The sequence below is a fragment of the Myotis yumanensis genome, unplaced genomic scaffold, assembly GCF_028538775.1.
Source record: "Myotis yumanensis isolate MYYU_CA2020_CCGP unplaced genomic scaffold, mMyoYum1.0.hap1 SCAF_1, whole genome shotgun sequence".
In the NCBI taxonomy this organism is placed as follows: domain Eukaryota; kingdom Metazoa; phylum Chordata; class Mammalia; order Chiroptera; family Vespertilionidae; genus Myotis; species Myotis yumanensis.
Window position 1 is genome coordinate 103,835,554 of NW_027223752.1, and position 24,108 is coordinate 103,859,661.

A 24,108-nucleotide genomic window follows, 5' to 3' on the forward strand; every position below is an offset into this window, starting at 1 on the left:
GTCAGGAGAGTTAGGCAGAGTATGTGCGACAGGGAACTCCACCCTAGTGCACACTGTTCTTATCAAATGCAACTCATATATCAATAGGTTGGGCTTTTTAAATTTTGTGTTTGTTATTTGGTTGGGGAAAAAAAGCAAGGCCTAGGATAATCTTTTTGGGAAAACATGCACATGTGCAGCCAGTAAAGAGCAACACAAAATATTTATCTTCATCAAGCGCTGAACTTTATGGATTTCAGAATTGTTGAAGTTTAAGGAGAATTGGAGAGAGTCATGGTGCTCCTTGAGGCACACTGTGAAATGTCCGGGTGTTGCATTCTGTTTTTTTCTGTCTTACAGCTTAGGACATTATGTATTTTGGTATTATATATACTAATATATATGTATGTATGTGTATTATATGTATGTATCTATATATATAATGTATGTATCATATGTGTATGTACAGTCCCCTCTTACCCACAGTTTTGCTTTCTGTGGTGTCAGTTACCTGTAGTCAACTGCATTCTGAAAATATTAAATGGAAAATTCCAGAAATCAACAGTTCAGAAGTTTTAAATTGTGTGCCGCTATTCTTAATAGAGTGATGAAATCTCATGCCATCCTACTTGGTCCCACCCAGGACATGAGTCACACTGTTTCCCAGCATCTCCATGCTGTGTATGCACCCCGCCCCTTAGTCAGCAGCCATCTTGGTTGTCAGATTGACTGTCCTGGAATCACAGTGCTTATGTTCAAGTAACCCTTATTTTACTTAATAAAGTGGCCCCAAAATATAAGAATAGTTTAAACTTTATCATAGTTATCTATGTACCGGGAAAAACAGGCATCCATTGGGGGTCTTGGAACGTATCTATCTACCTACCTACCTACCTACCTACCTGTCTATACTTAATTACTAAGTATAAAGTTGGCTTTTTTAGTATGTCTTAGTTAGTTTGAGCTGCTATAACAAAATATCGCAGACTGGTGGCTTAAAAAACATCTATTCATTTCTTACAGTACTAGAAACGGGGAACCCCAAGATCAAGGTGCTGGCAGATTCAGTTACTAGTGAGGGCCCACTTCATGGTTTACAGCTAGCCACCCTCTTGCTATGCTATTACATGCTTCTTATGAGGTCACTAATCCCATCATGAGGGCTCTACCTCATGCCTTAATCACCTCGAAAAGGCCCCTGCCTCTTAATGTCATTACATTGTAGGTTAGGGTTTCATCAAATGAATTTTGGGGAGACACAAATGTTCAGTCCATAACACTATATTGTATGCTATCTATATATATAAAAGGCTAAGTGACTGACTCCATTAGTCTGACCATCCGACTGACCAACCGACTGGTACATATGATGTGCACTGGCAATTTAAAAATAAACGTTGACTTGCACATACGCGATACATATAAAGCTCTCCCTGGCACCAGTTGCACGTGTGTGTTTTGATCTGTCATTGTTGATCATGCAGTAACGTAATTACCGTGCGAATATTTCTTCTAATTAATTTCCTTTCACTGTGCACGAATCCATGCACCGGGCCACTAGTAAATAATATAAAATCATATTCACAAGCACATAGATCTATCAGACAGCAAGCTGAATTTTTCTTCAGTGTTTGCTTGCTACTTGTTTATTCATTTTGTGGTTGCTATTAGGCAAGTAATAGGCACCACAATTTTGAGAAAAAAATTAGAGAACTTAAAATCAAGAATTCTGTCCATTAATTTAACTTTCTACCTGTGATTTTGGGTAATACTCACCTCCTTTGAATTTTGAAGCATAAGACCTCCCAGGGTTTTGCCGGAGCATATTCGAAAATGTACAAGAACCTGTGCTGTAATGTGATATGTAGGAAGCTCACCCAATAGCAGCATAAAGGGGTGGTGGTGTGTCTGGATCTCACCAGGGAACATCGTGGTGCTTATTTTATTTTATTATTTTTTAAATATATATTTTTTTATGTCAGAGAGGAAGGGAGAGGGAAAGATAAAAACATCAATGATGAGAGAGAATCATTGATTAGCTGCCTCCTGCATGCCCCCTACTGGGGATCAAGCCTACAACTTGGGCATGTGCTCTTGACCAGAACCAAATCCAGGACCTTTCAGTCTGCAGGCAGATGCTCTATCCACTGAGCCAAACTAGCTAGGGCTCGTGGTGCTTATTTTAACTCTCTCTCCTTCTTGTGCCCCCACGTCAGTTGCTATTTTGATAGTGAACATGCTCCTGCAGCTAGTATGGTATGCTGATGGCCAGAAGCCCTCGTGGTGGTAGGGGGGAAGGCAATGAGTTACCCCTGTGCTCACTGACACCCCTGTCACCATCTATTTGTTGAGCACTGGACTCATGCCTATGAAATAATAACAACATACAATACAAGATAAGAATCCTGCCTATAAAAACCCAGTCTTGTTTTAGAGAAAAAAAATACATATGAAATACAGATAACTTTTAAGACAAGTAGAGTACAAAAAAGTTTTTACAGTCAAAATGTACATTGAAATGCACATTAATATACATTTAGTGAAGACTATCAACATTTATTTAGTAAAAAGTCGAGTATTTAGGAAAATATTCACTGTTCTGTGGATATTATCCTAATGTGTAAAAATATTACAATAATAATAGTTCCAGGCCACAAAAATCTCCTATAAATTTCTTGATAAATAAAATGGGTATTAATACTCTTAAAATGTTCTACTATTTGTTTTATTTCAGGCTTTTTGCAACCTCCCCCCAAATATTAAAATGAAGCCTAGGCAGTTTAGTGTGTCATTGAGAGCTGTCCTTTCCTCTTTCTAAAGGTGCTGCAGTGGGCCCAGTGGTCTTTGAAGGGGGTCCCTCCCCTTTGGTGTCGTGCTGCCCTATCTCCTACAGCATCTTCCCACAGTTGTCATTGTTCATTTGCCTCTAATCTTGGCTCCTATACATGACAGTCTAGTCACTTACTAATAGTTTTCTCATCAAGTTGTGTGGCCCAATAATGAATGCTACCAGAGTGACTGACACCGTGGCCACCAATACAGTAAGTACATGTCTGAGGGGTGATGGAATGGGGCTGTCCCCACACTGGTACAGACCTATGGTGACATCTGTAGGCTATTGTGTGTTTCCAGTCAATAAATATCTTCTAATAGGTATGTGGTTTTGTTGACTTTAAGGTATTTTATTGTGTGTTCTTTTTTTAAAAACAAATGTTCAAATAATCACTGTTTATTTATTTATTGATTGATTGATTGATTGATTTACTTATTTATTTATTGCTATGGCTAGTCCAACCCTGGACAGTTGAGAATTAACTATATGGTCATTATAATCAGACTAGAGGCCCGATGCACGAAAATCATGCAAGAGTAGGCCTTCGCAACCATGGTGGCTGCCTTGATCCCTTCCTCGCAGCCGTGGCTGCCTGGATCCCTTGATCCCACAGCTGCAGCCCTGGCGTTCAGTCTAATTAGCATATTACGCTTATATTATTCTACATAATAAAAAGCTAATATGCAAATAGACCAAACCGTGGAACAACCAAACAACCAGTTGCTATGACGTGCGCTGACCACCAGGCGGCACGCGTGGAACATGGTGGGCATCAGTAGCAGGCAGCAGAGCACAGAACACAGTGGGATGGTGGAGCAGGTGAGCGGAGATGCCAGACCAAGGTGAGGTGCCAGTCGCTGTCATTGGGGTGAGCCTCTGGTGGTTACTTAAAATTCTTTGTTCCCATACGCCGTGGTCTCTCCTGGTGCTTGCACCTGCTGCCGGTGCTGGTCCCGCTCGCACCCGCAGCCAGCACTGAGCACCGCTTGCACCTGCTGCCAGTGCCCGGCACCAGTCCCAATCACTCTGCACCATCAGCAGGTGTGGGTGGCGACTGCCAGCCCCGATCACCCCTGAGGGCTTCTCCACCTCCCCCTGCTCCTGAGGGGCGATCGGGGCAGCAGCTGCCACTCGCACCCGCTGACAGCACCAGCCCCGCTCACACCCGCTGCTGGCACCGGCCCCCATCGCTCTGCACCGTCAATGGGTGTGAGCGGGTCCAGCGCTGTCAGCATATGGGAGCAGCAGCACAGTGGGAGCGTGGCTGCTGGCAGACAGGGAACGGGGGCCACCTGTGGCAGAACGGGCCAGGCAGAGGCGCGGAGAATGGGCCGAGACCTGCCCCTGTGCCCACTGCAGCCTCACAGCCCACAGTTCCTTTCAAGGTGCACTGGGCCCCTAGTTATAGATATTTGGCATGGATTCAGGAAAGAAGAAGGTCTCTGAGGAAGAAGTTGGACAGTCAGGGAAAGCCACATGGAAACTGGAGATACCTGTGCTGAATCCTGAAATGTGTCTTGAGATTCATATGAGGTTAGGGAGGAAATGCCCATGGCTCAGGGACTTAGTGCTCATGGCTCTGGAAGGATATCTTGAAGGACTTCCTTTCCTTACTCTAGGCATCTAGGGAAAGAAGGGAGAAGGCAGCCCCAGTAAGAGTTAGGTCTCGTACCTAGGGTCTATAAGAAGACCTTTGGACACCTGGTGGAGCGGGGACAAGACCTTTCCAATGCTCTGGACCTGGGGCCACCTGGCCCTGTAATAGTTAAGTAATATGTGAGTAAAACACTGGAAAAGGCCCTTCACTGTGGGCACCTTCATGGGCATCTCCTGTCAAACCTAAGTCTTTTGAAGGTAAAAGTATGTCTTTCTTTGTCATGGCTTCCCTCCAGATGCAGTTGGTCTAGAATTAGTCACAAAGTGTGTCCGAGTTTTTGCATAGGGATAGTTCATCTTCTGAAAGTCAAGCGTAAAGTTTATTGTTTACCCTGAAGAAATAACTTTAGAAAGGTGGAGAGAGGCCTGGAGAGATACAAGGTCTTAAAGGTCTGACCTTGAGGGAGCTCCTCTGCCTCTGCACCAGCCATATTGGTTTTTCTTTCCCAAAGCCCTGTTTTCCTTGGAGTATTTTTCTGCTTTTTTAAAGTTAGTTATTAAAAACTAACTTTAATAAACTTCAACCTGCCACTTAATTTGATCCTTTCCTGATTGTGGTCTTGCTCTTTTCTTTTTCCCAAGGTATCTTGAGTGTATTAAAACTGATTTATTGTTTTGTTTTCTGCAAGTGTCTTTATTCTGCAGTTTTATTATATAGAGACAGGTTTTCCCATTGTCTTTGGGAAAACCAGATTCCTGGAACTAAAGTTTCAGGTACTGGCCTTTCAAACTTCTTCTGGGTCCTGGAGCTCTTGATCTCCACTAGATTTTCTTCTTTCAAACTGACAGATGTAGAACCCCAAGGCAATTATTCTGCACACTCAAGTTAGAGAAGCCTGGTCTCCAGGGTGATTAAGGGAGGGGCCAAGGCCTGTGACCCACAGATGACCCACCAATGTGCCAGAGCCTAGGCTGAGCAGGGAGCTTTCTCAGAAGAGGGCGTGGTGTGGATTCCTCCCTGCCCTTGCCACTTGGCTTCTTTTGGTTCCTCAGCATTTTCTCCTTTTGAATACTTTCATCTTTTCTTTCTTTTGTGGCCAATACAGAAAGAGGTTTTCCTTTTTCCAAGCAGGCAAATTCTTCCCCAGTTTAGTATCCTGAGGAAGAGTCCTAGAGGAAATAGAGGCTTAAATTGGTCTAGCCCAGTTTACAAGGTTGCAAAGCTTTTTAGTAATAAATAGATTTATGGGGAAGGAGGGAAAATGTTTTTATTTTTGTCACAAAAATTAACCTACTTAAACCCAATAGTTGGTCTATGTTTATCACAACCACCTATATGGTTTCTAGTCTTAAGTTCATGGCTGTCTGAATGTCACCAAGCAGTGATGACAATAATGTGGGGTGGGGCGGGGGTTGCTTTGTGGGAACTTCACACGGGTCAGCTCCTCTCTGCTTCGTCAACACCACAGGCTGTTTTCCTTATAAGCTGCCTCAGCCTGGAGATGAACCTCATTCTTGCAATACAAGATAAGATAGGCTCTGACACCATGCCTCCCATATGCTGCTAAAAACTGAGAACTGATCCCACTTCTGGTCCTTTACAGTGTTGGTGTGTCACTGGCTGCTGTCCAGTTTAGGGTCTTCTGTGCTTGAGCAAACTCTCTCCTAAGATGACTTTTTCAAAAGGCACTACAAGCAAGTTCTGAATAAATATGGGGAGGAGATAGGAAGAAGCACCTCAGTAGCATAAAATCAAATATTTCCCAAAGCCAACCCTAACCTCTTAACCAGCCAACCAACTAATAAACCCAGGGGCTTTCTTCTGAGGTCCAGGATCTTAGCTGTAGCCTTGCTTGTGTTCAAATTATTTTTATGAGGTTTAAAAAGATATGGTAACCACTGCCTATAATTTGTAGTTGCTGATGAAAATAAATAATTGAAAGGGAGAAAGCTCTTTAGAAGCAGAAATTTAATCACAGGAGTATATCCTGCTTTGTTCATACATGTGGTTGTCTTATATTATTTGCTATTTTCTTTTTCAGATTTCAAAGTGGAAATTTGTCTTTCTTCCTTTTCAGAGAGTTTGAGTACATGACCTTGAAGACTCAGAGAGCTGAGATAGAAAGATTTTGAAGTTGTTCTACATTTAAAGCCATGATTTAAATATTGGCATTGCGGTAAGTATTTAGGAAAGAAATAAAACAGTTTTGTGGTTAACACACCATTGGTTTTTGCCTGCATTCTGAGAATAGTTAAAAATACATTATGAAGAGTGAATTTGTTTGAATCAGATTCAGCAAAACAGAGCTCTGAGAAAATTAAAGCCACCTCTGTGATTGGGATTTTCTTTTTGAACTGAGCTGTGGCTACGAGAGAACTTTCATGGACTCCATGGGTGTGTGTAGTCACCAGTGTTTACCAGAGTCCTATGGAACTCTTTTCTTAAGGATCATCTTGAGACCAGTGTTCCATTTGTTCATTAAACAAATGAGAGCAGATCCAGCCACTAAAAGGGAAGCAGAAGCTTCCTTCCATCAACTCTTCTATCTGAATTGCCTCTCTGGGGCAGTATTTCTCAAAGTGTGTTCCCTAGATTATTGGTGCAGTGAGGACAGGGGTAGGATGATAGGTCTGTGCTCAAATGAGTTTGGAAAACATGGGGTAAAGCTAAACAATCTTCCTTACTGAAGGATCGCAAAAACAAGCGAGCCTTATGAAACTCCATGGGTGTGTGTAGTTGTCAGTGCTTACCAGAGTCCTGTGGAACTCTTTTCTCATGGGTCATCTTGAGACCAGTGTTCCATTTATTCATTAAACAAACTAGAGGCCCATTGCACAAAATTCGTGCACTAGTAGGGTCCCTAGTGGCTGCCGGCTGCCAGCTGGGGCCTCCTTCCCTACCCCAGCCACCTGCTGCCTCCCTCCCTCCCTACAACCCACCCCCCCACCCCCACCCCCGCACCAGCCCTACCCCCTGGTTGAATTCCTGGAAGAACTCCCGGTTGAGGGGACAATTTGCATACCACGCTTTTATTATATAGGATTATTGAAAACCAGCCAGGTATGGTGTTAGATTCTAAAAATAGGACAATAAATAAGATTGGCAATGTTTGTGTATAGATAGTAAGTAAGGTAAGAAGTAAGTAAGAACAATTATTGATAGGCATGATAATATATTTAAGGGAATGGTCTGGGGAGCTAGGGAGCCTGGATTTTAATCCTGAGTCTGCCACTTATAAACTGCATGACCTTGAACAAGACTAATTTCCACACCCATAAATTGGTGATAATACCACCTACCTAGTAAGGTTGTTGTGAGGGTTAAAATGATAAATATGTATTGGCAATTACTAAACCTTATACAAGTGTTATCAAAATTTTTGCTTACAATAATAATAGCTGAATGTTCTGAAGATTATATGATAGACTGACTGGGTAAGAGATAATGGTGGATGGGAACTTTTGAATACGATGGTCCAGGACTGTCCAGATTTAGATACCTGTAAATATGAGAAATATGAGCTATGGCAATAGTATAGAGAGAGCATTTATAGGGAAAAGCAAGTTCAAGGGTCTATGTTTTATGTAGAGAAAGCATTTGACAAAATCCAATACCTCTTCATGATAAAAAAGAAGAGAAACCCACTAAACAACAGCAACAAATAGGAATGAAGGGGACATTTTTAACCTGAGAAAGGGTACCTATGAAAAACCCATAGCTAGCATCATACTTCATTGTGAAGGACTGAAAGCTTTCCTCAGAAGATCAGGAACAAGACAGATGTCCAGTGTCATCACTACTATTCAGTATGGTACTACTGAGTTCTAGCCAGGATAATTAGGAACAAATATGGAATAAAAGATTTCTAGATTGAGAGACCAGTTTACTTTTCTATAAAACTATATTTGCAGATGACATGATCTTGTATATGGAAAATCCACTAAACTATTAGAACTGATAAACAAGTAAAGATAGGTTGCAGGATACAAATTTTAATTGTTGTGCTGACCACTTATAATGAACCTCTGAAATGATTAAGAAAATAATTTCTTTTTAAAAAAAAATATATTTTATTGATTTTCTTACAGAGAGGAAGGGAGAGGGATAGAGAGTTGGAAACATCGATGAGAGAGAAACATCGATCAGCTGCCTCCTACACACCTCCCACTGGGGATGTGCCCGCAACCAAGGTACATGCCCTTGACCGGAATCGAACCCGGGACCCTTCAGTCCACAGGCCGACGCTCTATCCACTGAGCCAAACCAGTCAGGGCAAGAAAATAATTTCTTTTACAATAACATGAAAAATAATAAAGTGCTTAGAAATAAATGTAACTTAAGAAGTGTAAAACTTATATTCTTAAAATTATAAAACATAATTGAAAGAAAGTTAGGAAAATCTAAATAAATGGAAAAAAACATTCCATGTTTATGGACCAAAAGACTTAATATTGTTCAAATGGAAATATTTCCTAAATTGATCTATACATTCAATACAATCTCTATAAAAATTTCAGTTGAATTCTTTGCAAAAATTGAAAAAGCTCATTCTAAAATTTATATAGAAATTTAAGGGACCCACAATAACCCAGACAATCTTGAAACATAGCAAAATTGGAAGACTCACACTTCGCAATTTCAAAATTTAACACAAAGCCACAGTAATCAAGACAGTGTGGTGCTGGCATAAGGATAGGCATATAGATCTTTGGAATAGAGTTAATAGACCAGAAATAAAACTCTACATTTATGATAATTGATTTTAAAAAAAATGTTCCAAGAGAGTTCAATGGGAAAAGAATAGTCTCTTCAACAAATGGTTCTGGGACAAGTGGATATCCACATGGAAAAGAATGAATTAGACCTCTACCTCACCCTATATCCAAAATATATCAAAGGCCTAAATGTGAGAACTAAAACCATAAAACTTTTGGAAAACAATATGGGTGTTAATCTTCATAACTTTTGCTTATGCAATGATTTTTAGTTATAACACCAAAAGCACAAGTGACAAAAAACATAGATAAGTTGGACTTCAACAAAATAAAAACTTTTGTGTATCAAAAGTTGTTATCAAGAGAGTGAAAAGACAACCCACAGAGTAGGGGAAAATATTTGCAAATCATATAATCTGATAAGAAACTTGTATCTAGAATATATAAATAACTCTTACAACTCAGCTGTATTCTTACAGTTTAAAAATAGGCAAAGATTGTCCGGCCTGTGTGGCTCAGTGGTTGAGCATTGACCTCTGAACCAGGAGGTCATGGTTCGATTCCAGGTCAGGACACATGCCCGGGTTGCAGGCTCGATCCCCACAGGATTCCCACTGTGGGGTGTGCAGGAGGCAGCCGATCAATGATTCTCTCTCATCATTGATGTTTCTCTCTCTCTCTCTCTCTCTCTCTCCCTTCCTCTCTGAAATGAATAAAAATATCTATAATAATAAAAGCGTAATATGCTAATTAGACCAGATGTCCTTCTGGATGAAGCTGGGGCTGCAAGGGAAGCCCGGGTCCCAAGTGCCGGAGGAAAGCGGGTGCCGGCAGCTGGGAGAAGGAAGGCCTACTCTCGCATGAATTTCGTGCATCGGGCCTTTAGTATTTAAATAAAGAAATAAATTTTTAAAAATAGGCAAAGATCTGAATAGACATTTCTTCAAAGAAGATATGCAAATGACCAATAAATACATGAGAAGATTCTCAATAACTAGTCATCAGGGAAATACAAATCAGAATCACAATACTATTTCATTCCATTATGAAAGAAAAACAGTAACAAGTGTTGGTGAGGATATGGAGAAACTGAAACTCATATACTAGTAGTAGAAAGGCAAAGTCTTTCCAGAGAAGCTGCTTTGGAAAATGGTCTGGCAGTTCCTCAGATAGGAAAATATAGAGGTACTGTATGATGTGGCATATCCACTCCTAGATATATACCCAAGAGGAAGAAAACGTATGTCTATACGAAAATGCAAATGTTTGTAGCAGTATTATTTTAATTATCAAAGAATGCAAACAATCCAAATGACCATCAAATTGATGAATGGACTAAGAAAATGTTGTATGTCCAGATGATAGGATATTATTTGGCTATAAAAAGAAATGGAGAATTGATGCATGCTACAACATTGATGAATCTTGAAAATAATGCTAAATGAAAGAAGCCAGACACAAAAGACCACCTATTACATGATTCCATTTATATAAAATTTCCAGAACAGGCAAATTGGCCATAAAAATAGAAAGTAGATTAATGGTTGCCTAGAACTGAACTGGAGTGTGCCTAGGTGGAAATTGAGAGTGAGTGCTAAAGGGTACATGATTTCTTTTAGAGTGACAAAAATGTCTAAAATCGCTTTGTTAATGATTATACAACTCTATGAATATATTAAAAACCATTGAATTGTATACTTTAAATTGGCAAATTGTCTGGTGTATGAATTATGTATCAATAAAGCTGTTGTATACATAAAACAGGATATGCTTTGCAGGTGTAACTGCCAGCAGTCGGTGATAGATGAGATATGGGAGCAATGTCTAGGGAGGAATTAAAAATGACCCCTAAATCTTGTCCATGACAACTTCTGAAAAGGAGAGGAAAGACTGGGAGTTGTTCTTGTTTTTTGAGGGTTTTGGTTTTTAAATGGGGAGGGCCAGCTTTGAGAATCCAGAGTTCTGTTGTGGTCATACTAAGTTTGAGTCCTTGTTAAATATCCAATTAGAGATTTTAAGTAGACAATTGAGCGTGCACCTGTAACCCAGAGAAACAATTCCTTGATGGAGATAAAATTTAGATGATAGGTAAATCCATATGCAGGGATGAAAATGGGGAGAGAGAGAAAGAGAGAGGAAGAGGGAATGAGAATGAACAAGGCTAAGGATGAGGTGGGAAGAGGAGAACCACAAAGAAAACAGAAGGAGCACCAGCCAGGGAGAAAGGAAGAAAGTAGGAGAATGCTTTGTCACTGAACCCAGACTTGAGAAGGAGGGAGGCGTCCACAGAGCTGGTGTGACTAAGAGGTCAGTAAGAGGATAGAAGTGTCCTTTGGAACTGCTAGGGTAGCTGTTGTTCATGACTTTGATCAGAGTAGTTCAGGAGTGGAGACTTCAGGTCAGAGTGGGTGGAAGGGGGAATATAAGTGCTCAGGTGGAGGGAGTTAGGCTGAAGTCCAACAGGTGAAAATTGCTCTAGAATCCTTTTCTGCTCTGTTGAAATACCCAAGAGTTGGCGGGGTTTGTAGGCCTTCTCTTCCTTGGAGCCAGCTCTTAGGGGTGGAGCCTGCATCTAGGGAGCAGCAGACCTGTCTGTAGGTACGGGTGGGCAGGAGGGCAGTGCTAGGCTGGGTCCAGAGAGGAAGGTTATCCTTTTCTTTGTTCTCTAATGATTTTTATTTTCTTTTGTTATCGTGATTGGGAAAAAGCTGAAAGCAGGATTTTATTAATGTGCTTTTTGAAGTTTAGGTCAAGTTGTTTGAAAATTTTTATTTGAAATGAGAATAAAGAGAAAAGGCATTCCATGCTTTCAGGTGCAGTCTTTATAAAGTAGAGTCCTGGCTGTACATGCATCACTGCTTCATCCAGATTCTAGCAGGTCCTAAAGTAGGTGGAGGGGAAAGTGGTAACTTTTTAAAAAGGCAAACATACAAAAGTTTGAGCATACACGTTCCACAAACCTCAGAAGTCCGCTCACCATGCCTCTTACATTGGCATTAGCACATTCTTTCCTATCCTTCTTTACTAATTTAGATTGTGTGGAAAGAGCTTTTAAAGATACATATTCCTTCAAGAAACAACCCAATCTTTACTTTCTCTTGAGAAAATGGACTGCTACTTAGGCCACACATCCCACTTGATGTTTTGAGCAAAAATCATGTTTGGAGCACCTGTCTGTTGACTGCTCATTTTGTATAAGTCCAAGCAGCATGTGTGTGTGTGTGTGTGTGTGTGTGTGTGTGTATACATCAGTGCGTTTATGCACGTGACTCAGTTTGGTGACTCATATTTTTAAAGTTATATCTTAGTGTTCTGGCTCAAATCTCTGCTCTGATATGGCATATAAACAGCCTATCATAAAGCAGTATTTAAAAATCCACTGTTTTCTAACTGGCTTGGCACAAAATTAGAAAACATCATTGTTTTCAAGCCCTGGTTAAATAAATGTTCTTTATAAAGATTTTTCTTGTGTGTGTGGCTAAAAAAAATTATATGGTGGTTGTTTGGTTATGTTTTGTTTTATATGGAGGGGACATATATTTGGGGATTTTGAGGGAATAATTTTTCAGTATTACTTTCTTCCTCTGAAAGAAGCATCTTAATTTGTTCTAGAGCACAGAACCATAGGGTGTTAAATTTATTATAATGATAAACCAATATTTGTAGTGTCCTGTTTGGTAACAGGGGTCCTCAAACTACGGCCTGCGGGCCACATGCAAATACAAATATTGTATTTGTGCCCGTTTTGTTTTTTTACTTCAAAATAAGATATGTGCAGTGTGCATAGGAATTTGTTCATAGTTTTTTTTTAAACTATAGTCCAGCCCTCCAACAGTCTGAGGGACAGTGAACTGGCCCCCTGTTTAAAAAGTTTGAGGACCCCTGGGTTAGAAGCTAGACTGTCATCCACAAGGAAATAGGAAATCACCAACTTAAAAAAATTCTCTGACTTTAGAATTCTGGTTTTTTTTTTCAGGCGTCCTTTGCCTTAGGTTTGGAGATTTTACTAACTTCTGGCATCTTCCAATCACGGGAGAATGAGTGGTTATCTGGGAGGAATCTTTGAACCTCATTCACCCTGTTATTTTGCCTCCAGAGCCATGCCAAAGGGTGTTTTTCATACATTGATTTCATTTCATTTTTTAAAAGAAAATATTTTGTGGTTTAATATGATTTTAAAAGAATGAGAGAAAGTGGTTGTAGAGAGAATAGGTTTGGTCTGCTCTCCTCACAACTGACTGCTTTCTGAGAGAAACCTCTGCAGGCCCATCATAACCAGGGCCAGGCCAGGCTGGTTTTAGTCTCCTGAGTATTTCAGAGACTTGGACTGCATTAGGCAGGTGCTACTGACAACATTTAGATCATTTTGTGGAGGAGGATGCATTGAGTTTTTTGTGCTCAGGGTGGATTGTGCAATTTGCTTTCTTTCTCAGAAAATGTCTTGTTTGTTTTGGGATGCAGCCAGGCCTCTCCTGTGGGTGGTGTGCTGTGTCACAGACCTCAGGTCCAGAGCCTGCACTTTGCTTTGTCTGTCAGATCAGATGAGTTGTAGGAAGCAGTCTGCTAGCGTTTGGGATAAATATGAAAGTGATATTTGTGAGCCTGTGCAGGCAGAGCCTTTGGGAAAACTGCTTTGAGACGTGGGAGTCTGGGTGACCTGAAGAAAAAAGAACAGCAAGGACAGGTAAGGGACTGCTGGTTTGAGCTGCACTTGGGAACATGGCTAGCATTTCAGGGGCTGGTGGGGCCTCATGCTCTCTTTTTGGTATGTGTGTGGTGATGATTTGGAGATGTTGATAATTTACTTAGTAGAGCATTCTAATTAAAAATGCCAATAATTTGACTTTTTAAGTTAAATGTAGTTTTTAAAAATTTTTTTTTATTGATTTCAGAGAGGGTGGGGGGAGAGATAGAAACATCAATAATGAGATAGAATCATTGATCAGCTGCTTCCTTCACGTCCCACACTGGAGATTGAGGCCACAATGCTCAACAACTGAGCCACGCAGGCCGGGCTGTAGTTATATTTTTTTTAACTGCTGTCCTACTACCAAAAATCCTACTACTATCCAGCTCTCTAAATAGGGAAAACAAGCACATAAAACTCCTGAAGGAATCTCTTTCGTTGTGATCTTTTATTAAATCCCATGTAAGATTTAGACTGTATTTATAATAAAATTTCCCATTTAACAGGAAACCAAAACATGAAAGAATATAAGTACACCTTTAGACTTCTCTATTCTGTACCTGTTTTCTCTCTCTCTCTCTCTCTTTTTCTCTCTCTCATACATACACACACACACACACACACACACACACACACACACTTGTATTTGCATCAAAAATGAGTAACTGGACATTTTGTCAGACAAACAATACAATTTAACTAAGGTTGAATATAAATTGGAATAAATCTTAACTTTTTATTTCACTTTCATTTGGATACTTTTACTAATTCTCTTTGCTGGGTTTAGGCTTTTCAAACATTCTTTGGCTCTGGGAGAGGGAGTTGTATAACCATAAAACTTGAGAATCCTGGCCCTAGAATAAATGTTCCTTTAAAAACCCCAAGGACAGAAAATTGAACACAGCTGTGCAAAAGAAAAAGTTAGGGGGAAAGGCAAGCGATGGTTCAGGGCTGTGGGCACCCTGACCAACTTCCCAAGTGCACTGGAGCTGTGGTTTCTTGATGGGGAGTTTCGGTGGTCCTTTTGAAAGTTGCAGAAAAGGCCAGAACTGGATGTTTCTGTGATGTGGTTAAGAGAACATTCTGACTGGATTTGTTTTTCATTGTCTTGCTGTCCTGTGCATATTCTGTTGTTTTCCCCTGGAGAAAATTGGGGTTTCTGGACATTTTCTCTGATGTTATGATTACACAGTTGTAAGTAAGCTTCAAAACTGAAGCCATTTCTACCAGTCAGAAGATAGAAGAGGCAACATTTTTAGCCCCCAAGTCCTCCTCCTCTGCCCCCTCAGTCACAGAATTTCCCTCAGAATAAACAGCCTTAAAGTGTGGCCCTGAGAATGTGCCATTGTTGTTCCTTGCTTCCGCTCCACTGGGACACAAACTTCTCTGGCGTTGGTGTGGTGGGTGCTGCTGTGGACCCTAACCTCAGTGCAACCTTGGATTCATCATTCTACTCTGTGTCAGACCATGTAATGATGATTCATACTTCTTCCTCTACAAGATTAGATTACTGTAATTTTCATATCCTGGACTGTGCACTAGGGATTTGAATTAATACTTGTTGGTATAGAGAGCAGAGTCGTGTTTCTGGAAAGAAAGGACTGGACTTGCCCACTCAGCCATCACCAGAACACATTTCAGGCTGGCCTGTTGTGACTCTGTCTTCAGGTCTACCACATCAGTTAGCTTACCTGAGAGGCTGCAGGCAGGGCTCTGCATGCACTTGGTCCGGGTGCAGTGGACTGGCATACGTGATGCCATGCCTAGGTCAGAATGCATGAGAGACTTGCAAGGCAGTCCTGCATTGAAATCACGCACTGCTTTAATGAGGAAAATCTTCCCCAAAGAGATACTTGGGAAGAAAGTAAAATAATTCAGGCTTGTGGAATGGTCTCCCTGAAGCCAGCAGGGACTGTGATGATAGATTGCAGGGTGGGGCAAGCAATGAGAGGGCAATTAGCCTTTGAAAAACCTCTATGTTTTGTCACTCTCCCTGTAAAATATGTATTATTCTATTTCTTCAACAAATGTTAATTGAGCACTTCCTATGTCCTAGGCACTATTCTGGACACTGGAGTTTAACAGACATCTACCAACAAAACAGAAAAAAAAAGCTGTCCTCATGGAACTCAGATTGGGGGGCAGTGGCACTGTGGTAGGAATGTGAGCTGAAGAAAGCCACAGAAGGAGTTAGGAGTAGCAGGAAAAACTCAGTAAGTATAGTCATTTGAGGGTATATTTGCTTTTTTATTTCCTGTCTTTCCTCTGACATAATGTACACTACCCCACTAATTTTATATTTTTTATAGATAGCCCTGAAGGGAGTTCTTCATCCATGCTAATAAATAGCCCACTCTGGTATAGCGAGTCCATGGGATAACTTAAGGGTCTTTGAATGGATTGTCTGCTATAGACTGGGTCTGTGTTAGAGGGAAGCTGAGGTGGGATCAAGAGTTTTTATTTTTGTTCACTATTCTACTCTAATTCTCACTCCAGAAATGCCTTGTGTTAACATACTTTCTCCTTGTATCCCCTTCTTGTCTTTATTTCCTGTCCCCTTCTTATCTTTATTCCCTCCTTTCTTTTCTTTCTCTTAGTTCTCTCTACTTTGGTGAATATGAGACGGCAGCATTTTGCCCCAGAATCTCAGTTTTTCAGAACTGCGTTGGACTATAGGAGTCTTAATCTAGATACGTGATTTTTAGTCTCTAGACTGAAACCAAGTTATTACCTGATGCAGTAAAATGAGAAATATAAGAAAATGAAGTAAATGTTTCATAAAGCTAAACTTCATTAGTTGATTTATCTTCCCATTATTTTCTTTTCTTAAACTTGTTAGTTCTTAGTATATTCCACCAACCACAGAAATTACACATCCTCCTGAACTCAGCCCCCATCACTCGCTCTGCTGCTCTCACAGTTGACTTCACCCCCCTACCTTGTTCTCTCACACTTTGGTCTTCAGACAGTGCCTTCTCAATGTTGTAGCTCCTGCCCCAAAACAAGAGTCACTGCCTAAACTTTAAGGTAGGAAGTCATTATTTGTGCTGCTAGGAAGCTGTGTTTTAGGATCTCCAGTTGGAGCCACAAGTACATTTTAAGCTGTAACATATAGTGGTTCAGTTTTATGGAATTATTGGTAGTGTGGTTCCACTTTATTACAGGTTTATCAGGCTATTGTGGGTTGGCCCAAATGTGCAGCCATCCCTTATAACTGTTTCTGGAGGAAAATGAGAATAAACTTCACAGTAGGAACCATACTGAGCTGGAGAGTGAAGGTACAGTGCCACCAACCAAGGGCACATGAAGTTTCTGGTTTGTGGAGGCTGGGGAAACATGGTTGCAGAGGAAGCTGCCCAGGTCCTCCTTGTTTCCAGTGTATCTCTGAGGTCTGGACATCCCTCCTGTTACTCCTTTGTAACATGGGCCAAATGTTTGCCTTTTCATGTAGTCCTTAAAAAGAAACATAGGTTCTTTTTCTTTTTCATTCACGAGTAAGAATCGTTCATTCCCTCTTGGTGTTTGGGTCAGCAAAGGAAACCACTGCAGTGCAAAGCTTTGTGTCAACAACAACATAGAAAAGAAAGAGCCTCTAGAGCAGCGGTTCTGAACCTGTGGGTTGCGACCCCTTTAGGGGTTGAACGACCCTTTCACAGGGGTCACCTAAGACCATCGGAAAACACATATATAATTACATATTGTTTTTGTGATTAATCACTATGCTTTAATTATGTTCAATTTGTAACAATGAAATTGGGGGTCACCACAACATGAAGAACTGTATTAAAGGGTCACGGCATTAGGAAGGTTGAGAACCACTGCTCTAGAGTGTTCGGTGGAGTAGGAGATCCCCACTCTACCAGCTGCACCACTTTAAACTCATGTTTCCACTTAAGAACCTCTATGGCTCTGCTATGAGACGAATTGACAGAAATCAAATATTTTTAGATATATAGTAGCCTAAATGGATCATGTCATTCTTTGTACATCTCCAATTACTCTCAAGACTCTGAGCCTGGTGTCCAGGAATGTGATGTTGGCCCAGCTGTGCGAAAGGCTGCATCCCTGGAGCCAGGACTCATAAACATGGTCCAGGCTCCCCCTTGGCAAACTCACATTTCATTTTGACTGTGAGGCCAGCAGTTCTGTTCATGCTGAGAGTTGCTACACGCCCATGCTCTTCAGGCAGCAGCCTGGGAGAAAAGAGTTGGCTTGCTCATCTGTTGTTCAAGCCAGTGACCTACACATGACCTTGGAGCTTGAAAGATTGTCATCTGAAGCTAGTGAAGTTCTTCATAAGCTTTGAGAGAGAGACAGAGAGACAGACTCATTGCTTGGTTGATTTAGATTATCTGGGAGAAGGAGATTTATTGGTCGAAAAATATTGTTAACCAAAAATAATATTACCCCTTTTTTCCTTTTTTTTAAAAAAAATCTACCCCAAAATAAAATTATTTGTCCATGGTACAGAGGTCACAGTCCTAGACTCACAGTGGTGTGTCAGTATAAATGTTAGGAGACTAAGCACATCCCTGTCTTTACTTATAGATGTCACAATTCTAAGTTTATGGAAAAAAAACACACACCTGAAATGATTCCAAGTCTGGTCCTGTCATAGCAGAAATTAGGACATAATTTGTACAGATCCTGGTTGCCAAGTCTTTTCATCCCCTGGAAATGAGCAGCTTAAAAAAATACTTCTAATGATTGCTCAAGTCCATTGCCATTTAGAAAGCGGAACTTTTCAGAAGGCAGATCAGTTAGAGCTTTGTTGTCTTGCTCTCCCTGCACTGATAGTTCTGGCCAAAGTTCTGACATCATCCTTCCTCAGAAATAGGTGCTTTACAGACAGAAAGATGGAAAGTGAGGCTGTTGTCCAAAAGCACTCGAGCAGGCTTTATCTATTTTATTTTCTGCCTGTAAACTGAGGAACCAACTTGTCACTCTCGAACTTCAGAGGGATATTAATTATTGATTAGTCAAACCTGGAAAAAAAAAAAAGGATTTTGTGGCTGAATTAAAATGAGACAAAAAGAACTAACTGTAAGCTATTTTGATTCTAGTTTTCAGTCTTTATAAATAAACATGTGTGATCTTTATTGAGTGGCAGACATTGCTAGGTTATGTGGATATGGAGATAAGATAGAGTCCCTAGCTTCTGGATGCCAACAGAATAGAGGTTGGAAATCAGAGACCATATCAGGGAAGGGCTTATAGGAGAAATAATGTTAACTGAGTCTAAAGAATGTTTAGGGGATTTCTAAGTGGGAAGGAAAGAGTACAGCTTGGGCACAGCAAACGTGGTCACTGTGGTTTCTCATGGTCACCTGTGGCGGGGAGGAGTGGTGGAATATGTGGCTAAGAGGCAGAAAGTGGCTAGATCACAGAGACAGGGACTTGGGAATCTCCACTAGCCAGGCATTCTCGGTGCTCTATTTTCCACCTTCCACGTGTGCTGGATGCTATCCAAGTGTTACACACCTCCTGGGTAATAAAACATGGCATTAAAGTACTCTGTAATGTCTCAGCTATTAGTAATACGTCTGTAAAGTAAGTCACCACAGATCTTGGTCTATATGAGATAATCTCTGGGTTAAGTGTCATTTCCCAAGTATTTATTTGTAACTTGGTTCTTTTTTCTCCTACTGATGAATATCTAAATGCAAGAGGGTGAAAGTGACTCTTTCACTAGTACAGGACATTCTTACATTTATTCTCCAAGAACATTTAATTCAAAAAGTTTGTCCAGCAGCTTCCATCACTGAGAAGTCACTGGCTGCCTGGCCCACAGCTGCCAGGCCTTCTCGGGGAACCGCTGCTGGAGCTAGTGCCGGGGTTTGGGTTAGGAGTGATGCACCAGGTTGGGCTAGGTGGAAGGCATTCTGCAAGCAGTGGAGAGGATGTGTTTGGGAGGATGTGGGAGGGGCAGTTGGAAGCTCTTGCAAGAGTCCTGACAAGAGGCAATGAGAGCATAATGAGAAAGTGGAAGTAGCGAGGAAGGCTGAGCTTTAGGCAGCAAGACTTGGTGATGGCTTGGATGGGAGTGATGAGACCAAGTGAAGCTGTAGTCAGGTAAACAGAGGCACATGTCATGGTGGGAGAGGGCTAGTGTAGCATTATGTGTTTTGAGGCCCGTGTTCCTATGAGATACCTGGTATTCTGAACCCCTGGGAATGACCACCACCCTGAATTCTGTCTCAGGTGTGGCTGAACTCACTCTGGGAGAGGTAGAGTGGAAAGAGTGCCTGCCAAGGTCAGAGTCCTGGGAAATAGACATTTGAGGGAGAGGAAAGGAAGAAAGGACCAGGAACCAACTGAAGGTTGGGAGGGGGCCTGCAAGGCATGGGGAGAGGCAAAGGAATGTTTCAAAAGAGCATGTTCCATGAAGCTGGAAGTGGTCAGAAAGGATCAGTTGCCTTGGAGAGGCCGAGTCCACTGAGGGAGCCTGTGAGCCTGTTGTTTGGGGCAGCAGTTTCTGGGTGTGAGGGGAGACTGGTTGTGGAAGATTAGTGCTGATAAAAGGCTGTGGTATATTTACACAATGGAATACTACTTGGCCGTAAAAGAGAGGGAAATCTTACCTTTGAGACAACATGAATGGACCTGGAGAGTATTATGCTAAGTGAAATAAGCCAGACAGAGAAAGACAAGTACCATATGGTTTCACTTATATGTGGAATCTAATGAATAAAATAAAGTAACAAGCAAAATAGAAACAGACTCAGATAGAGAACAGACTGACAGCTGTCAGAAGGTAGGGATATTGGAAGCTGGGTGAAAAAGGTGAAAAGATTAAGCAAAAAGTAAAAGAACTCATAGACACAGACAACAGTGTGGTGATTACCAGAGGGAAAGGGAGTGGGAGGAGGTAGAAGGAAGTAGAGGGGGAGGGGGAATGGTGATGGAAGGAGACTTAACCTGTGGTGGTGATCACACAATACAATGTACAGATGATGTATTTTAGAATTGTACACCTGAAACCTATATAATTTTATTAACCAATGTCACCCCAATGAATTCAATTTAAAGAAAAAAGAGACACAAGGCAGGCAAGGGCTTAGCGGAGGGGTGGGCTGAAGGGACTTAAAAAGGGCAGATGAGAGAAGCTGGAGTGTGTTCTTGAGCTGTTGTCCTATCCTCCAGTGAACTGAATAGAAGCTTCCTCTCATCAATGCATTCCAGGGCAGCCCCAGGGCTAATCTAACAGGGATAGCTCTAACAGGAATGTTGAGTGTGAATAGGTTTGGCCTCAGCAGGGACAGTTCAGGATTTGGATCTGGTTTTATGGAATCCGAAAGCATAAGGGCACTGAAGCATTCTCAGTAGGCTCATTCTACCACGTAGAAGGCCCAACTTTTATCTCATCTTTTTATTTTCAAGAATAAAACCCACAAGTCTTTAAAACTCTGGAGTTCAAAGACTGGTTTTCTGTAATATTTATAGTAGCATTATATTTGAGATAGCCCAGCCACCTTCCTTTCTTAAAGAGTTGCTTTCTTGTTATTTCTCAAATATAAGTTAGATTTTGAAAATTAATTATCTTGGGTAATGGATTGAACTTCTGAAAATTATTTGAAGGAATCCTGCTCTATGTTAGAGACACCCTGGGTATTAGAGATCCTTTTTAAGTGCCCATACAACCTGCCAAATAAATATTTTTAATTGGACACAATGCTTTCATTTCTTATTCAGTATAAAATACTTTACTTTGGATCAATGACTTTTTTGTAGAACCATTTCCAATTTGGATTTCTTAAGATGGCACTGATGACAGGAACATCTAATTAGATTTATGTAAAGTACAATTACAGTAAGTAGCCCATTTACAAATGGGTTCCATTTGGAAGTGTCTTTGAAGTAGATTTTTATTTAATGTTTAAACTTTTAATTTTGAGATAATTATAGATTCAAATGCACTTTAAGAAATAATACAAAGAGATCCTGTGTACATTTTACCCATTTCCCCCGATGGTAACATCTTGGGAAACTATAAAACAATACCATTACCAGGATATAGGCATTGATCCAGTCAGTGGAAGAGTTTCAGAACAAAGATCCCTCATGGTGCCCTGTGAGAGCCACTTTTCCCCCAGCTCTAACCTCTGATTACCACTAATATTTTTTTCATTTCTGCAATATCATCATTTGGGGAATGATATATTAATGGAATCATATAGCATCTAACCTTTTGGGATTGGCTTTCTTTTGCCCAGAATAATTCCCTGGATATTCATGCAGGTTGTTTGTGTGTATTAAAGTTCGTTTCATATTATTGCTAAGTAGTTAGTATTCCATGGGATGGAGGCACCACTGTTTAACCATGTATCTATTGATGGACATCTGGGCTGTTTCCAGGTTTGGGCTATTATGAATAAAACGACTATAAACAATTTTAATCAGGTTTTTGTATGAAAACAAGTTTTCATTTCTCTGGAAAAATATCCATGAGTGCAGTTGCTGGGTCATATGGTAGTTTGGTTTGGCATGTTTCGTTTTTCTAAGAAATTGCCAAACTGTTTCTGAGAGTAGCTATGTCATTTTACAGTCCTACCAGAAATGTGTGATGATCCAGTTTCTCCTTACCAGAATTTGGCATTGTCACTATTTTTATTTTTGCCATTCTGATATGTATATAAGGCTATCTCATTGTGGTTTTAATTTTCATTTCTCTAATGGCTAATGATGTTTTTTGTGTGTGCTTATTCGCTATCTGTGTATCTTCTTTAGTGAATTGTTTCTTCACATCTTTTGTCTATTTTCTAATTGAACTGTTTGTGTTTTGGCTGTTGAGTTTTGAGAGTTCTTCATATATTCTAGATATTTGTCGTTTTTCAGATATGTAATCTGCAAATATTTTCTCCCACTCTGTAGAATTTCTTTTTATTCTCTTAACAGGGTCTTTTGAAAAGCAGAAGTTTTACATTTTCTTGTATATCTTCTAAAAGTTTTATAGCTTTTTATTTACAATTAATTTCATGATCCATTCCAGTTGATTTTTGTAAAAGGTGTGAGGATTAGGTAAAGGTTATATATGTTTTCTGGTTTATTTTCCCCCCCAATGGATATGTTGAAAAGGCACCTTTTGTCAAAATTCAGTTTAGGTATACTACTATTTTTAAATTATTTTTTTTATTGATTAAGTTATTACATATGTGTCCTTATCCCCACGTTACCCCCTACCCCCCCCCCCCCCCCCAATGCCTTCACCACCCTGTTGTCTGTGTCCATTGGATAGGCCTATATGCTTGCATATAAGTCCTTTGGTTGATCTCTCCCCCTTAACCCCACCCTCCCCTACCTTCCCTCTGAGGTTTGACGGTCTGATTGATGCTTCTCTGTCTTTGGATCTGTTTTTGTTCATCAGTTTATGTTGTTCATTATATTCCACAAATGAGATCATGTGGTATATATCTTTCTCTGACTGGCTTATTTCACTTAGCATAATGCTCTCCAGTTCCATCCATGCTGTTGCAAATGGTAAGAACTCCTTCTTTTTTACCGCAGTGTAGTATTCCATTGTGTAGATGTACCACAGTTTTTTAATCCACTCATATACTGATAGGCACTTAGGCTATTTCCAAATCTTAGCTATGGTGAATTGTGTTGCTATGAACATAGGGGTGCATATATCCTTTCTAATTGGTGTTTATAGTTTCTTGGGATATATTCCTAGAAGTGGGATCACAGGGTCAAATGGGAGTTCCATTTTTAGTTTTTTGAGGAAACTCCATACTGTTCTCCACAGTGGCTGCACCAGTCTGCATTCCTACCAGCAGTGCACGAGGGTTCCTTTTTCTCCACATCCTCTCTAGCACTTGTAATTTGTTGATTTGTTGATGATAGCCATTCTGACAGGTGTGAGATGGTACCTCATTGTTGTTTTGATTTGCATCTCTTGGATGATCAGTGACTTTGAACATGTTTTCATATGTCTCTTGGCCTTCCTTATGTCCTCTTTCAAAAAGTATCTATTTAGATCCATTGCCCATTTTTTTTTATTGGGTTGTTTATCTTCCTTTTGTTAAGTTGTATGAGTTCCCTGTAAATGTTGGAGATTAGTCCTTATTGGAGATAACATTGGCAAATATGTTCTCCCATGCAGTGGGCTTTCTTGTTGTTTTGTTGATGGTTTCCTTTGCTATGCAAAAGCTTTTTATTTTGATGTAGTCCCATTTGTTTATTTTCTCTTTAGTTTCCATTGCCCTAGGAGCAGTATCAGTGAAGAAGTTGCTTCGGCATATGTCTGAGATTTTGCTGCCTGTGTATCCTCTAGTATTTTTATGGTTTCCCGTCTTAT

The 24,108-nt window shown here is 40.5% G+C and overlaps 1 long non-coding RNA gene across 5 annotated transcripts in view; it reads left to right on the top strand.

Moving 5' to 3' along the window:
- LOC139019733 (uncharacterized) overlaps positions 1-24,108 on the top strand; it is a 164,705-nt gene that overhangs the window by 76,260 nt on the left and 64,337 nt on the right. For 4 of the 5 annotated variants that reach the window (XR_011473141.1, XR_011473144.1, XR_011473143.1 and 1 more), the window contains exons 3-4: positions 6,487-6,585; positions 15,868-16,024. This is a non-coding gene — a long non-coding RNA (uncharacterized lncRNA). Of the gene's footprint in view, positions 1-6,450; positions 6,586-15,867; positions 16,025-24,108 lie in introns of all 5 variants that reach the window. The other variant, XR_011473145.1, reaches the window with a different exon arrangement.